Raw genomic sequence first — 18,732 nt, forward strand, 5'->3', positions numbered from 1 at the left:
GTTCTCCTTCAATAAAGTTTATTACAAGGATCCTGATGTAGGGAGGAGCACTTAGTCTATTTTTGAAAAGACCACCACTGGAGATTATATTCTTGGCTAAACTTAAATCCATAGGATCAAAAATTGTAATCCTCTGCCTGTCATCATTTCAAGGCCACCTAACAGTACATACTCATTACAGTACGGCTGGTGATATGGACCCTGATGCAAAAAGGGTTTTGTGTCAAATTTGGTGTTACAACCCGTGCATAAAACACAACAGTTTTCCCCTGGGCATTCTTTTCAGCAGACAATACCTGTGCAGGGAAAGAACATAATTCCCAGTTTTTCAGCTTGTAATTACATAAATTATGTGGCATTGCTGTGTTATAGACCACATTCTAATGGGTGAATCTGAACTGAGAATGGGGAGATGACACATCAGGGATAAAATAGAGCATGCAGTATTATATCTCAGAGTGGTTTGCAGCACTCAAATACTGCAGCCCTAAGAATAAGGATTGCAGATGAGTAAACATAACACCTATTATTTGTATTCTTATAGACTATTCATTATGTCATGCGCATTATATAAATATCCATTGTTTTTATTATGAGCTATTAAGCTGCAAGATACATCACCAATAAAAGTCACTCCAAAGTATCAATCTTCCTCACATGACATCCAGAGTCCAATATATCATGGACACTGTTTCCAGTTCTGAACGTTTGTGTTAAAGCCTAATGCATTCTGTGTGTTATAGTCTTGCTTTTCTTCTATTTCAAATAAATAAGTGATTTGTAGATGAAAACTTCAGGACTGGAAAACAGTATCAGTATTGACCTGGAGTGAGGTGGTCACTCTAAATCTGCCATCATGCAATAGGTAGATAGGGGCTTTTGTGAATGGGTCATCTGCAGATGGGCAGGGACTCCGCGGTTGTGTCTGTTGGAGAGTCAAGCTAAACTATTGGGTGACACGATCTGAATTGGGATGGGACTCATTGCTTGGTGTCCCTCTTCTGATGGAGGGAGGTGATTAGCACATAGAAAGAGGGATAGGCGAGATTTGAAGACATGAATTGTTTCAGTCTCTTAGAAACCTTGGAGGGATCATGCCACTCATTGTCCCCAAAATATTCCAGATCAGGCACCTAGTCAGAGGTTGTTTTTGAGAACATGTTTTTATACCAAATCTCTGAGCGATAGGTTGCTTTGCCATTTTTTGCATTATTTTGCTTGTTTTTGGTTTGATAAGAAGAAACTGTGAGTAGCACATTGTACTATTGGCCACTCACTTATTTTGAATCTCCATTTATGAACTTGTGATGAATGAAAGCCTAAGATGACCTCACTTGCTTTCAACCTGCAAAGAGTCCAATAACACCTTCAATTATCTTATCAACAAGTCTTCTTTAAAAGTGAAGCCTATCATGAAAGCTGACAACCTTTTCTACAAGGTAATGTTAAGCAATGTGCGCAAACTTAACTCAGTTCAATGTTTTGTGCTTTTGTGAACTGTTAAGCATTCCACCTATTCCATTTTTGTCGTCCTCAGTGCAATGCCCTAAATGTGAAAGGTATGCCGAGACCTGGGTCCCTGGTCACTGTTTCATAGGACTCAAGCTGTACCTTACTGCAAAAGTGCAAACAGGCTGAAACTGATCTAAGGTTGCTTGAGATCCATTTCTGAGGGGACCTGGTGTGGCAATTCTGGCTGGACTGCTCTGCATTGTGTGCAAGAGAACAATAGATTGGGAAGCGTCCCAACTAATTTCCAGTGTCTAAGAATAAGAGTAGGAGAAGCGGGTTGTCAGAACATTTGGGGTCTGGTGCAGCTGGGCGGGGTCCTGATGATAATTCAGACTCAAAGCATGGAAGGAATCGACTGGTGGGCAGCAAGTCTGTCACACTGATTGAGAGGATCAGCTGGTGGGAAACTGCACATACAATGACAGCAGAACAATGCGTTGCCTTTGCAACACGCGCGGAATAATAAATGCTTCTGAACCACGCGTTACATTTACAATGTAAGTCATTACAATGAAATGTGTTAGGTCAAGCAGCGTTGGACTTTAAAGTCCAACGCTTTCCCTACTGTTGGGGTGACTGGAGTTGGAATAGTAAATTATACTATTCCAAAGTCCAGCACCCCCCTAAGGCAAGTCGTAACGACTTGCATTGTAAATGGAATGCGTGGTTCAGACGCATTCGTTATTCCATCTGTGTTGTTAAGGAATGCTGTTGTATCATACAACCACAGCTGGTGGGTGGGAGCAACTCAAGTTGCTGAGGATCTCCCCTCATTCTCTTGGAAGGTGGGAGCTTGAGCTTGGGTCGGGAGCACCAAGGCTGTCTGTCACAGCTGAGATTGTGAGCAGGTCCTACTGGGCCACCAATGACTGGGAGACAGCCCTGTGGCTGGATTCTGGGGCCATAAAAGTCATCTTGAATCATATGGGTGAACGGACCACTAGATCGTTTGCCTGAGGAAAATAATGGTACAGGAGACATGAGATTGGACCTAACTTGAACAGCTGCAAATTTAGTCTTGCTGGTGAAGGCCTCCTTGTAAAAAAACATGGCTGATCTTGTAACTGGTTTATTTATTTATGAAAACTTAATTAATGGCCAAGGGACATTTCTTTAGTATGTTAGTTTATTTGTTACTTCAGCCGCTTGTGTGAATATTAAGCAGGGTACACCATATTTTGTTTTGGTCTGACCTCGAAACTGAGAAGTATCTGGTACAATAATAAGCAGGGATCATTAGATCATAGAGGCAGACTTGATATTAAAAAGATTATAGAGAGACACATCACATGAGGCTTGACATATATCAACTGTGCTAAGAGGGATGATCTTATGCAGACTTACATATACACGGAAGTGTGCACCTAACTGCCGGTAGACACCATTCAGGGTTTTAGGTGGGATGAAAACAGTGGAGGGCTTTTAAAAGGGCCCATGTAATTAAGGGTATGGCTTAAACATGTAAACTACATTTCTTCAATTCCCTTAGTGTGCCACCGGACCAGCATTTTGCTTCCTCTCTGAGCGTTCTGTTATTGTATCCAGCTATATAACACAACAATTGACACAAACCTAAAACCAGTCAGGACTCTTGGCTTTGTCAGTGGTTGCTACATGTTTAAGATAAATCAGTGACAGTAATGATATTATTGAAAATGTTTCAACTCTGAATTAAATATTACTGAGGAGTAGAGGTCTTCAGAGTGCATTAATCACTCCTGCAATGTACACTCTGTGACATACATGAACATCCTTTTCCTCACCACATTTCGTCCATCTGCACATCTCACCTCTTCAGCACCCTCTTTTCACTCTCTTCTGAATGCACTTCCTCACATCTCAATCACTTCATCAGCCCTCAAACACAAAAATGACCCACTCAACTGTAAGCACTGCTTTTTCCTTTACATTCGTCTTGTCAATATTTTGGCTGCTGTATACCTCCTTCATAGACATTTGCACCAGTCACAATTGCAACTGGAATGAATGACCATTGCCCTGTCTCTCTGCTGAGAGGACAAGGATTGGATGATAATGTATTTTAAACATCTTTCTGACCCACTGATGGGCACTGTGAGGAACTCACTCTGCTTTCAGCATCAACTGCAGACCTCTCAATTGTGGCTCGTTGTAAGCTTCTAAGTCAAAAGTGCGCACTATACAAGAGTAATATGCTAGAGAGAAGAAATTCAAACTCACTCATGTAAAGTACTCCAGTGCCACTGGGCTTAGTTCACACTATACAAAACTACAAAAATAAATATATAAATAAAAACGGATTGTGGATCATTATCTGCAACAGGTAAAACAGACCACGTTTATACATGTGTTCCCCTGCTAGGGTTGCCTATGAAGCCACAACTGCCCAGCACTGAAAGTATCTTCCCACATGGCCTCAAACCTAACAGGGGTGCCTGTACGACACCCACCCTCAGACACTCACATCGCACAATCATGAGAAAAACAGCTCAAATTGCTCTTTGATACTAGAAATCCTGCATGGGGACTTCATAAAAAACACCACCGGATACAGCTGAAATGCGGCACAAGAGGGAAATTGAAGACCACGATATATGCGTGAATCTGCTGCACCTGCAACATAGTTTAAAAATCATTGATTGCATGACAGTTGCATTGTCAAACCAAGGGCTGTGTAGGAAGCTGGCTCTGTATATACTATACCAAAATGAGGTGTAGTGCGCACAGTCCAGTGGAACCCCAAAGGTAGACAGAGGTAAAAGTAGATAGCACCTTACTCTCTATTTGTGGTAGTGTGGGCGAGCAGTACGGCTTTATCAGAGGGTAGTTAGCTGCTGCTCAGCCAGTGTGACTGTGGTGACAGAATGTTGGTGAGTGGAATGTTGGTGAGTGTGTGAGTCAGTTGGTGGATGTGCTGAGCAGCAGGTAAGCTGCTCCTGGTGGGGCTCTGCTTTACATCTTAACATCTAATCCTGAATAAACCTACTTAACCAATCTACTTAGATCCGGACCATCTTGCAACCTACTACATATTTTGGCGACGATTTTCAGGAAATTAAGAAGAATCAATGCGTGCAAGAGAACTAATAACAACTAAACTACAAGTAACTTCAACCTGAAGAAACTACAGATGGAGTTTAAAGGAATCTTAACAAATTTTGAAAACCGAGCAAAGGATTCAAAAGTAAAGATCATATAAAGGTGCAAGTACACATCAAAAATAAAGTTCTCTGATTAAATGCCAAATGTTCATATCTTGTTTTTATTCCATGATAAACTTCTTCGCTGCAAACCCACTGCAAGCCAACACGTGTTTCGTCCTGACATTAATGAGTCATGGACTTCATCAGGGCTGAAGACAAAGAAATAACTGAATTTCACAAAGTATATACTGATAGTGACAAAGAATACATGTAAATATTCTAACATCAAAAACTAAGAAACATAAATAAAAAGACATTAAACTGCTTTACATTAAAACCTAATAGATAATCATGACGGTAGGAGCGATGAATTTAGTGTGTAGTATCACCGAATAAAAATAGAAAAGGATAAGTGGTGTCTATAGGAAAGAGGGGAAACCTCAGAGAGGGAGTAAAGGTTATAAGGTAAAGTAAAAGACCCAATAAGGATAAATGTATGTAGAATCAAATGCAAACCGTGAGAAGGTATGGAAACCAAGAAGAATTGAAGACAAATTAAACTAAACGACAATACCCATATTAAGGGATATATAAAGAAAGAAGCTACTATCTTGTAAGTAGAGGAACAAGTCAAACTATCCTACCAGTGAAGATAAAGCAGGGACAAATATAATGTACTATGAGTTATTTATAAATTGATCTGGTAATAAAGTGTATAATACAAAAGACTCACCAATTAATATTATTATCAATAAACGTGTCATACAAGTCAAGGAGCCAGGAAAGCAACGTCTGAGAACCTATAAGTAAAGAATTGTATAGCTAATATTCTGTACAAATTACTAAAGTAATTACTGAACCAGTGGCAGTTACTAATAAAAAGCATACCAATAAAATCTTGAGCTGGAAGGCTCCAATCCGGTTATTTTCAATGAATCTCTCTGATATATTCAGCTCTAGGTATCATTCATATATCCTGAAACAAAATATCAACTAAACTTCACCGAACAGGCAGCAGTAAATTAAGTAGTTTATGTGATGCCTTGCTTAACAGAAACAGCGATCAAATAGAACACTAATTAATAACACTACTTTCATAGATCAATAAAAGGAATAACAAACACGACATAGGACCATATTAGGTCATTGGTGCATAGTTAAGCAAACACGTAAATCAAATTACCCGTAAAGTAAATGAATAGGTAAATTCTCTAAATAACGAATACTATCACTAATATTGACCTAACATGTGCTAGCATGGTAACGAGCTAAAAAAGCGCTCTTAATTCTCAGTGCTATATTCTGTCTTAATAGCCAATAGATTAAAGACAACAGTACGCCTCAGTAAATAAATAAGTATTCAGTTACCCAACTAAACAAGTTCCCGCAATTACCTTAAAGTATCTGATTAGGGTCCAATATCTAGACCACTCGTGGTATCCTCGGCGTCTGCAATACGCGCCATGTTGGAAGGGGAATATATAGCCCCTCTAGAAAACGGACTATGTGAGTAATAGTTGATACCTCCGGTAAGCGCCATGTTGAGATGGTAATTACATTCATAAATTGAACTAAGTAAACCGGTAAAATATATAAAAAGTAAAGAAGTCATAAGGCTGTAAAGAACTAAGTTAAATTGTGGAAATCAGTAACCTGAACGGGTCTCCAATCTAGACCACTCACCATGTCCATGGCGTTTAAATTACGCGCCATCTTAGGTTGGGACTGAACTGCCCCTAACGTAACCGAACACTATCCAAAACCTAAAGTTAAAAGCCCTACTCAAACTCTAAATACGAGTCACGCAATACTGTTAGATACGATCTCTAACAGAATTGGTTATCTCAGCAAATGAAAGCTCAAAATAAAGGATATAGGTAGAAACTCTTAAGTCTCAATCAAAAGCAGTATTGGACTCCACTGAAAAAGAGAGAAAAAGGTAAAGTTGCAGGAAACCAAATAGAACCCACGTAGATAAAAGTTTCTGCAAGAGAAAGGCACAAGATAGTATAATACATACTGATTCACGTCCATTGCTTCATCAATTATACAACATCATCATCTTCAGACAGCCTATATATACTGCAGAATGATCATTTTACAAAGCGAAAATTTACAATCATTAAGTAATACTAAGAAGAGGCATAAGGAAAGGAGTACATGAAATATCGAAGAAATTCCATAATGAATATACGATCATTAATGAAATTGATAGGAGATCAACTTCACAACCTGTAACAGATATTAAGTGGGAGTAATTGGAATACTAACATTGAGTTATATACCCAAGAAGTACTGCAGTTCGTTCTCAATATTAATACCCATGTTTACCGCATGTAACCTCAAAATCCAACGAGCTTCAGTCTGCCGCAGCTTTAATTCTCGATTGCCACCTCTAATGTCACTTGGTACAGTTTCCAGAGCATGGAATTTAAAGGACTGTTGTTTACTCTGATCTGAGCATTCTAACGCATGATGAACTATTGGATATCTAACATCCATATTTTTCAAAGCTCTGAAATGTTCAGCAATTCGAGTTTTGAGATTTCTAACTGTACTGCCCACATAAATCATTGAGCATTTACAAATGATAATATAAATCACAAACTTAGTATTACAATTAATATACTGAGTTATATGAAATTTTCTGGATCCATTGTATGTGAATTCTTTTATACCAGATAAAGCATGTTTGCACATACTGCAATCACCACATTTATGAAAACCCAAGTTTCTGCTTTGGAGCCAAGACTTAGTATCCACATTTTTCTTGGGATAACTTGGGCTGACCATATTCCGAATTGTTAGGCCTTTACGGTAAGTAAGACTTGGGTGATTGGTCAATATTTTATTAAGATCTGAGTCTGATGTGAGAAGTTTCCAATGACGTTTAAGTATATGAAACACTTTATGGGACCAAGGGTGAAAGTTAGTAATCATTCTCACTTGTTGTTCTTGTTTGTCATTGGGGTTATGATATGATTTTAAAGTATCATTTCTGTTAAATTGATTAGCTCGCCTTTTAGCTGTATTGATTATATTTTTATCATAACCCCTGTCTAAAAATCTTGCTTCAATATCTGCAACACTTTTAATGAAATCAGTATCCTTGCTACAATTACGGCGTGCTCTATGGAATTCTCCATAAGGAATAGAATTAACTTGTGTCCTAGGATGAGCACTTGCTGCGTGCAGCACTGAATTACAGGCTGTCTCTTTTCTGTGCATGCGACTGTAAATGCACATGTCTTCAACAAATAGTTCCACATCTAGAAACACTATTCGTTGTTTGCTATGAGCCATTGTAAATTTCATATTAAATGGATTACTATTTAGATGTTCAAAAAAAACATTTAATTCATCCAAACTCCCTGTCCAAATTAAAAGACAGTCATCTATGTAACGACCAAGAAACATTATATGTTCCTGCCATCTGGTACCAGATGGGCCCCAGATGTGCCCCGCCTCGAACCACCCCATGAAGAGGCAGGCAAAGTACGGCGCAAATCTGGAACCCATCGCAGTACCGCACGTTTGTTGGTACCACTCTCCCCCAAACAGAAATACATTGTGTTCTAGAATTAATCTAGACATAGCTATTATCATGTCCGAATGTTCCAGAAATTCAACTGGTCTCTTGTCCAAAAAATAACGTAATGCTAGTAAACCCTGTTCATGTAGAATATTGGTGTAAAGTGACACCACATCTAATGTAACTAGGGTCATAGACTCATCCCAAGTAATGTCAGTTATTGTGTTTAAGATATGTTTCGTATCTCGGATGGTTGAGGGAAAATTGTGGACATAAGGTTGCAAAAAAGTATCCACGAATTCAGAGATGCGTTCGGTTGGTCCACCAATACCCGACACAATTGGTCTGCCGGGGGGTGAAATAGCATTTTTGTGAATTTTAGGCACTGTATAAAGGCAAGGAAATCTAGGTGTGTCAATCAAGAGATAACGAAATTCATCATCACTAAGTAAGCCCACTGTGTTCCACTCTTTAAGTTGCTCATTGATAACAGTCTTAATAGATAAAATGGGGTTACTGGAAAGTTTCTTGTACCATGCAGTATTATTTAGTTGACTAAGAATCTCTTGTACATAGTATTCTGTAGACATTACAACAATATTGCCTCCCTTGTCGGCTTCTCGTATTGTTATTGACGTGTCAGCCCTAAGTTGTTTCAGTGCAAGTCTTTCTGTAGAAGTTGACAACCTTACATCTACAGAAAGACTTGCACTGAAACAACTTAGGGCTGACACGTCAATAACAATACGAGAAGCCGACAAGGGAGGCAATATTGTTGTAATGTCTACAGAATACTATGTACAAGAGATTCTTAGTCAACTAAATAATACTGCATGGTACAAGAAACTTTCCAGTAACCCCATTTTATCTATTAAGACTGTTATCAATGAGCAACTTAAAGAGTGGAACACAGTGGGCTTACTTAGTGATGATGAATTTTGTTATCTCTTGATTGACAAACCTAGATTTCCTTGCCTTTATACAGTGCCTAAAATTCACAAAAATGCTATTTCACCCCCCGGCAGACCAATTGTGTCGGGTATTGGTGGACCAACCGAACGCATCTCTGAATTCGTGGATACTTTTTTGCAACCTTATGTCCACAATTTACCCTCAACCATCCGAGATACGAAACATATCTTAAACACAATAACTGACATTACTTGGGATGAGTCTATGACCCTAGTTACATTAGATGTGGTGTCACTTTACACCAATATTCTACATGAACAGGGTTTACTAGCATTACGTTATTTTTTGGACAAGAGACCAGTTGAATTTCTGGAACATTCGGACATGATAATAGCTATGTCTAGGTTAATTCTAGAACACAATGTATTTCTGTTTGGGGGAGAGTGGTACCAACAAATGTGCGGTACTGCGATGGGTTCCAGATTTGCGCCGTCCTTTGCCTGCCTCTTCATGGGGTGGTTCGAGGCGGGGCACATCTGGGGCCCATCTGGTACCAGATGGCAGGAACATATAATGTTTCTTGGTCGTTACATAGATGACTGTCTTTTAATTTGGACAGGGAGTTTGGATGAATTAAATGGTTTTTTTGAACATCTAAATAGTAATCCATTTAATATGAAATTTACAATGGCTCATAGCAAACAACGAATAGTGTTTCTAGATGTGGAACTATTTGTTGAAGACATGTGCATTTACAGTCGCATGCACAGAAAAGAGACAGCCTGTAATTCAGTGCTGCACGCAGCAAGTGCTCATCCTAGGACGCAAGTTAATTCTATTCCTTATGGAGAATTCCATAGAGCACGCCGTAATTGTAGCAAGGATACTGATTTCATTAAAAGTGTTGCAGATATTGAAGCAAGATTTTTAGACAGGGGTTATGATAAAAATATAATCAATACAGCTAAAAGGCGAGCTAATCAACTTAACAGAAATGATACTTTAAAATCATATCATAACCCCAATGACAAACAAGAACAACAAGTGAGAATGATTACTAACTTTCACCCTTGGTCCCATAAAGTGTTTAATATACTTAAACATCATTGGAAACTTCTCATATCAGACTCAGATCTTAATAAAATATTGACCAATCACCCAAGTCTTACTTACCGTAAAGGCCTAACAATTCGGAATAGGGTCAGCCCAAGTTATCCCAAGAAAAATGTGGATACTATGTCTTGGCTCCAAAGCAGAAACTTGGGTTTTCATAAATGTGGTGATTGCAGTATGTGCAAACATGCTTTATCTGGTATAAAACAATTTACATACAATGGATCCAGAAAATTTCATATAACTCAGTATATTAATTGTAATACTAAGTTTGTGATTTATGTTATCATTTGTAAATGCTCAATGATTTATGTGGGAAGTACAGTTAGAAATCTCAAAACTCGAATTGCTGAACATTTCAGAGCTTTGAAAAATATGGATGATAGGTATCCAATAGTTCATCATGCGTTAGAATGCTCAGATCAGAGTAAACAACAGTCCTTTAAATTCCATGCTCTGGAAACTGTACCAAGTGACATTAGAGGTGGCAATCGAGAATTAAAGCTGCGGCAGACTGAAGCTCGTTGGATTTTGAGGTTACATGCGGTAAACATGGGTATTAATATTGAGAATGAACTGCAGTACTTCTTGGGTATATAACTCAATGTTAGTATTCCAATTACTCCCACTTAATATCTGTTACAGGTTATGAAGTTGATCTCCTATCAATTTCATTAATGATCGTATATTCATTATGGAATTTCTTCGATATTTCATGTACTCCTTTCCTTATGCCTCTTCTTAGTATTACTTAATGATTGTAAATTTTCGCTTTGTAAAATGATCATTCTGCAGTATATATAGGCTGTCTGAAGATGATGATGTTGTATAATTGATGAAGCAATGGACGTGAATCAGTATGTGTTATACTATCTTGTGCCTTTCTCTAGCAGAAACTTTTATCTACGTGGGTTCTATTTGGTTTCCTGCAACTTTACCTTTTTCTCTCTTTTTCAGTGGAGTCCAATACTGCTTTTGATTGAGACTTAAGAGTTTCTACCTATATCCTTTATTTTGAGCTTTCATTTGCTGAGATAACCAATTCTGTTAGAGATCGTATCTAACAGTATTGCGTGACTCGTATTTAGAGTTTGAGTAGGGCTTTTAACTTTAGGTTTTGGATAGTGTTCGGTTACGTTAGGGGCAGTTCAGTCCCAACCTAAGATGGCGCGTAATTTAAACGCCATGGACATGGTGAGTGGTCTAGATTGGAGACCCGTTCAGGTTACTGATTTCCACAATTTAACTTAGTTCTTTACAGCCTTATGACTTCTTTACTTTTTATATATTTTACCGGTTTACTTAGTTCAATTTATGAATGTAATTACCATCTCAACATGGCGCTTACCGGAGGTATCAACTATTACTCACATAGTCCGTTTTCTAGAGGGGCTATATATTCCCCTTCCAACATGGCGCGTATTGCAGGCGCCGAGGATACCACGAGTGGTCTAGATATTGGACCCTAATCAGATACTTTAAGGTAATTGCGGGAACTTGTTTAGTTGGGTAACTGAATACTTATTTATTTACTGAGGTGTACTGTTGTCTTTAATCTATTGGCTATTAAGACAGAATATAGCACTGAGAATTAAGAGCGCTTTTTTAGCTCGTTACCATGCTAGCACATGTTAGGTCAATATTAGTGAAAGTATTCGTTATTTAGAGAATTTACCTATTCATTTACTTTACGGGTAATTTGATTTACGTGTTTGCTTAACTATGCACCAATGACCTAATACGGTCCTATGTCGCGTTTGTTATTCCTTTTATTGATCTATGAAAGTAGTGTTATTAATTAGTGTTCTATTTGATCGCTGTTTCTGTTAAGCAAGGCATCACATAAACTACTTAATTTACTGCTGCCTGTTCGGTGAAGTTTAGTTGATATTTTGTTTCAGGATATATGAATGATACCTAGAGCTGAATATATCAGAGAGATTCATTGAAAATAACCGGATTAGAGCCTTCCAGCTCAAGATTTTATTGGTATGCTTTTTATTAGTAACTGCCACTGGTTCAGTAATTACTTTAGTAATTTGTACAGAATATTAGCTATACAATTCTTTACTTATAGGTTCGCAGACGTTGCTTTCCTGGCTCCTTGACTTGTATGACACGTTTATTGATAATAATATTAATTGGTGAGTCTTTTGTATTAAACACTTTATTACCAGATCAATTTATAAATAACTCATAGTACATTATATTTGTCCCTGCTTTATCTTCACTGGTAGGATAGTTTGACTTGTTCCTCTACTTACAAGATAGTAGCTTCTTTCTTTATATATCCCTTAATATGGGTATTGTCGTTTAGTTTAATTTGTCTTCAATTCTTCTTGGTTTCCATACCTTCTCACGGTTTGCATTTGATTCTACATACATTTATCCTTATTGGGTCTTTTACTTTACCTTATAACCTTTACTCCCTCTCTGAGGTTTCCCCTCTTTCCTATAGACACCACTTATCCTTTTCTATTTTTATTCGGTGATACTACACACTAAATTCATCGCTCCTACCGTCATGATTATCTATTAGGTTTTAATGTAAAGCAGTTTAATGTCTTTTTATTTATGTTTCTTAGTTTTTGATGTTAGAATATTTACATGTATTCTTTGTCACTATCAGTATACACTTTGTGAAATTCAGTTATTTCTTTGTCTTCAGCCCTGATGAAGTCCATGACTCATTAATGTCAGGACGAAACACGTGTTGGCTTGCAGTGGGTTTGCAGCGAAGAAGTTTATCATGGAATAAAGATAAGATATGAACATTTGGCATTTAATCAGAGAACTTTATTTTTGATGTGTACTTGCACCTTTATATGATCTTTACTTTTGAATCCTTTGCTCGGTTTTCAAAATTTGTTAATGTATGAGGTAAACTTTGTTTGCCTAAATTACGACGCTGGTGGTCGTCGTATTGTTTACCTTGTAGCAAGGGTTCTAGTTTGTTGGTAGAACTAATATTTTCATTTCCCTGCGCAAATTGTCCCTACCACTGTGGTTTCTGGTGTTTAAAGGAATCTTACTTGGAAACCTATGTTCAGTGAAGGACAGTATGCCCCAGCCCCACCAGTGTCTTAACCCATCGGACAGCATAATAGCCAGGGCATGCTTAAACTGAACTCTCTTATATCTATTCCATGTCACTACATGACGTTTTGACTTAAGATAGCAACCTCTTTGGTGCTTGGACTTTACCTGCACTAGTGTTCTTGCCAGCAGTCTTTGATGAAGGGACTCTGGTTTGTCGTGTTACATTGCCACACAGAGGATTTGCACAGCTGGTAAACGTGCTGTCTTGCATCGCTTCACGTGGAATGTGCACAGTTGGTGAGTTGCATTTTTGTACTGTGTATTGGGCTCATGTTCTAGCTCCCCGGTGAGGACTTTTGAGCGCAATTTTTATTTTTATGTTGTTTGGTCACTGGCAGTCCTTGAACAATTGGCAGTTTAAACGCTGTCCCTGTGGTTTGAAAAATTAACAGTGCCCGCCCACCTACCTTCAACTGGCGCTTCACGCGGATGTCCTGCAGCGCATGGGTGACGTTTCACCCTTCTATGTCTCTTCACAGCTAAGCGGCAATGTTTGGCCCCCGTTCACGACTGGAGACACTCGACGAAAGATATGCCGCGTGCCACCATCTTGGTTGCAGTAATGCTGAAGCTGGAGAGGGTCGGATATCTCTCTTCACTCTCTGTGGTGATCTTGCAATGCCTGCCTGTTCGTATGCCCTGGAGGGGTTCCGAAGTGACATTTGTGTACTTCCAAGAATTCTGGGCATTAAACCAGTGGATGTCTTCTCTTCTAGTTAGTGTGGACTACTGTTACTTAAATGCTGGTACTGTTTTAAAAGCCGAGAACTTGGAGAGAATTGTTTTTACAGCTGCAAATCTCTTGACGATGCGACATAGCTATAAGCCCAGGGTTTTGCAGTGGGCTCCTCTTCATTATCTAATTTCTGTGCAGTTTACTTTTTGCTCGTTGCAGTTTTCTACACCACAGGAAAGACTCCTACACTCTAGAGAGGACGTGTACTTGCAAAACATAGTGAGTTACCTGGGACTTGTGAGAGAGTTCGGGTGAGGAGTCGCTCACCAAAGTTAAGCACCTGTTTACTCATTGTTACTGTAATTTTTATTGTTCAGTGCTATACTCCTTGCTGTGCCCTACATTAAGAGCGAACATTTTAATGTTGACCTATTGTCAAATGTAAATGCTTATCTGTTTGATTTTCCCTGTTTTGCAGTGAATCGTTTCTTCGTTTCCCTGGCAGTTTTCTCAGAGCGCCATGTGTTATATTAGTGGTCGGAGCGCTTGCCATGCGTAGATTTATTGAGTGTCTATTGTTCAAGTTCTATAGTGATTTTTTGAGTGCTACTGGTGACGGGATGTTCCACTCTTCTTACGGGGAAAGAGTGAAGGGCAGAGTTGAACCATATTTTGTATATTTGCAGTGTTTGAACAGTGAGTGAAATCATTTTTGCGTTTGGTGTGGTATATTTCTTTAACACTTACCATCCTTACTTAGGGTAAGGGTGAAGGGCAGTGGGTTTTCCAAATATTGTTACTGTTGGGTGGCAGTCTGAAGCCACAGTGCATGGAGTTTTCGTATTTGTTTTTCCACCCAGCCTATTGGGTTAGGGCAGGCGCGCAACACCCATTGGGCTCACCGGGCTTCAGCCCCCCTCCCCCCCCGTCGTGTGTGTCAGCCGGGCTGAGACAGCCTCGCGGGCTGGCGTCCATCTAATTGCAGCCGCACCCGAGTACTTCACAGGTCTTTAAAAGACCATTTACTCGTTAATGAGGCTTTTGTTGTGGTTTCACCCCTGCTTATAGCCACTCTGCCTATGGCTCGAAGACTTAGCCCCCCCCCCCCGAAATTTGGCTCTAGTTGCCTGCCTGGGTTAGGGTGAAGGACAGAAGGTGAGTCATATTCTTAGGGTGTGAGTGTCTTTTCAACCTTTTATTGCTATTCCTACCATTTTTATGAGATTGCATGTGGTGTGAGTTTTATCACTATTGATTGATGTTCTTTTCTGGGTTTGTGTGGACTTTTATGCTACACTTTCCACCCATGCTTTGGGCTTGAGTGAAGGGCAGCTTTTATGTTGCTTGTTCTCTAGTGATTAATGTTCTTATTTTACTCCGAAGTTATATGTGAAACTATGTTGTTCCTTTCTGGGTTTGTGTGGACTGTTATTCCACACTTTCCACCCATGCTTCGGGCTTGGGTGAAGGGCAGCTGTGATATCGTTTGTTCCGTGTGGAGCGGTCTTCCACACTTTCTTAAAGAGGGGCATATTATCAAGGACCGCGCTAAAAATTATCTCCTGTTTAGCGGCAGAAAACTGCCGCTAAAGCGGCGATAATGGGCTTGATAATATGCCCTTGAGAAGTCCAATAGAAGTCCATGTTCTGGTGTGAACATGGGCTTCTATTGGAATTTTCCAGGGCATATTATCAATCCCATTATCACTGCTTTAGCGGCAGTTTTCTGCCGCTAAACCGGCGATAATTTTAACGCTGTCCTTGATAATATGCCACTGTGTTTTTTTTAGTTGCTGTTGTTGGATGGTTCTCTTCTATACCTTGTGGTTGGCACCCTATTTATTTTTCTCATGTTTGCCTGGCCAGCTGGCATGTTTTAGGTATCTGGGTTTGTTTGTGGTTTGTGGTGTGGTAGTGCATGAGTTTTGCTGTGGTAGAAAGGAAGATGGTGCATGAGTGTATTCTTCTTATATTACTTGTGTTCCTTTTCCTCTCTCTCTATTTTATTTTTTGTGCATGAAATGTTCCGCCTATTACCTTCATGCTGATGCATCAGATCGTTGCTATGTTGTTTATTTGTTGCAATGGTTCTGATATAATTCTGTTGCATGCTATTGGTCCAATGTTACCCTTTGCTTGCATCAGTCTTCATTGTCATTCCCTTTAGAGTTCCTTTGTTATTTTTTATAAAGAAAGGAGATTTGTCTACCTGCTGCTCAGCCAGTGTGACTGTGGTGACAGCATGTTGGTGAGTGGAATGTTGGTGAGTGTGTGAGTCAGTTGGTGAATGGGCTGAGCAGCAGGAAGGCTGCTCCTGGCGAGGCTCTGCTTTATATCTTAACATCTAATCCTGAATAAACCTACTTAACCAATCAACTTGGATCCGGACCAATGCTTCATCTTACTACAGTAGTGTTAAGCATTTGTTGTACACACTCAATCAGCAAATGATGCCACACACTCAAAGACTGAACTCATTTTGTTTGTATAAAAATATTAAGTTATTTTATTTCTAGAACCAAGCCAAGCTTGGCACAGGTAAGTGAAATAAATGCTTTGCAATACATTATGGAGTGTTTACAAGTGAATGAAAGTTCAAATGCAGTTGTTTGAAACACAGGTAAGTGAAGGTATTGAATTACTGTACAGATTACTTTTTAGTTACTTTTTAGATTACTTTTTCTACTTAGTGTAATATGTCTAGATGTGACACTGGGACAATACCTAGAGAAAAGGTAAGTAAAATCAGTTTTTGCACAATTGTAAATTTTCAGCTCAACACAGAATATTTTTCAGAGAAAAACAGTCAATAGGTTAACAGGTAAGTAATTGGTCTTTGGGGTTGAGTTTCTGGGGTAGAGCAAGGGTACCCCCTGGGGCAAGGATGCACTCTTGTTACACCCTCAGCAGCACTAGGGCGGCCGAGGATAGAGTGCTGAGGACCAATGTATTCCAATGGGGGATAGGGGGCCTCCGGTTGGTGGCTGCTTACGAGCAGGCCACTGGGTTGTGGGAGCAAAGCTCCTGGTGTTAGGCTCAGGGCAAAAGGGGATCCGGTTTAGCACACAAAGTGCACCCTCAGCAGTGCAGGGGCGGCTGGGTGCAGGGTGATTTTTTGGCGTCGGGTGCCCTGCTGCTTTCAATGTGGATATTTGGTTTTGGTTTACAGCTGCAGGCTCGGTCCAGGAAGACATACAGGAGGAAACAACAGCTGTGCAGGTAAGTTGGAGGGCTCTGGGACATAGGTGCACATCGGGGTCTCTTCTTCAGGTCGCATGGTGGCTGGATGCAGGGGTGTCTTTTGGGGTCGGATTTCACCTTATCGGGCCACTCGCCTCCGTGCAGAGGCTGCAGGCGATGTTGGTGAGTTCTGGAGGGGTCAACCCACGGTGGACTCAGGCTCTGGAGCCCTGGGGGACCTCGCTGATACTACTGGGCCACTCGAACTTGGGCCGTAGGCAACGGGTGCAGTGGTGGCTCCAGGCCTCGGGTTTCTTTATACTCAGCAGACTCATAGTCTACCTTGGGAGTTTTCTTTGGAACAGAGCTGCTGTTCACAGGAGATCCGGTCTTTTTTTGAGGCAGTCAGTCTTCCCAGGGTTCTGGAGGTCGCTGGCTGCAGGACAAGGTGACTTTTGGTGCAGGATCTCTGGAAACTGCAGACGGGCCGGTAGGGCTGGGGCCAAGTCAGTTGTTCTCTTCAGTCTCCTCTGCTGGGCATCTTCTTTCATCATTTTTCTTCTTAGGTTGCAAGAATATGCCTTCTTGTTACAGGGCTTCCCCCTTAATACTTTATTTAGGGGGGCGTTTAGGGGTCTCGGGGTCAGTAGCCAATGGGCTAGTGACCTTAGGGTGACTGCACCCTTGGTGTGCTCACCCCACATGGGGAAGTGAGCACAATCCCTAATCCTGATTGGGGAGTGCCTACCATCTGCAAGATGGTGGGCACTGAAGAGTGGGCTTCACCTCGCCTCCCCCACCTGGGCACACCTTCTGGGCTGGCTAATTTTTCCCTCCTGTCTTCCCGCCAAAAAGGAGGGGAGACAGGAAGGGGGCCTGCTCCTGATAGCAGGAGAGGCTGGGGGTCACATTACAAAGACTGAAAGGCCTTTGAAGCTCCCCTGCCACAAATGGCTCTTCCTGGGATGGGGGAGGTGTGAACACCTCCACCCAGGAAAGGCTTTGTTTCTGGGCTTGGGGAGCGAAGGCTCCCACCCCAGGGGCCCAGAAACATGTTTTGTGGTGGCAGGCCGGTGTGTACCAGTTAGGGTACCCACCGGAGACTGATTGTTTTTCATGGGGCATCTCTAAGATGCCCTCTGAGTGCACTTTTCATTAAATCCCACACTGGCATCAGTGTGGGTTTAATGTGCTGAAAATTTTGATACCAAACTTCTCAGTTTTCATTGTAGCCATTATGGTGCTGTGGAGTTCGTAATACCAATCTCCCAGCACCATATACTCTTAATGGCAGCACTGCTCCTCCAATATTTTTCATTGGCTGGTGTCATTGTCCTTGATAAATGCTGGCTTCCGACTCATTATGAGGCTTGTTAGTCCCTCCTTGTTACCCCCTTGTCGCCATTTGTTACCACCCATAACGACTGGACCTTTTACTTGGCATGTTACACAGTCAGCTTTATCTAGGGGGTCAGCACTATTTTGCTTATGGGCATTTATGAGGATAATGGCAGATGCAATTTTTTTGTATTTGTATCCTGATCGCGGTGCCTGCTTTAGGAACACCACGCTCAGTTTATTTATTT

This window comes from Triturus cristatus, chromosome 3_2 (genome assembly GCF_964204655.1).
Source record: "Triturus cristatus chromosome 3_2, aTriCri1.1, whole genome shotgun sequence".
NCBI lineage: Eukaryota > Metazoa > Chordata > Amphibia > Caudata > Salamandridae > Triturus > Triturus cristatus.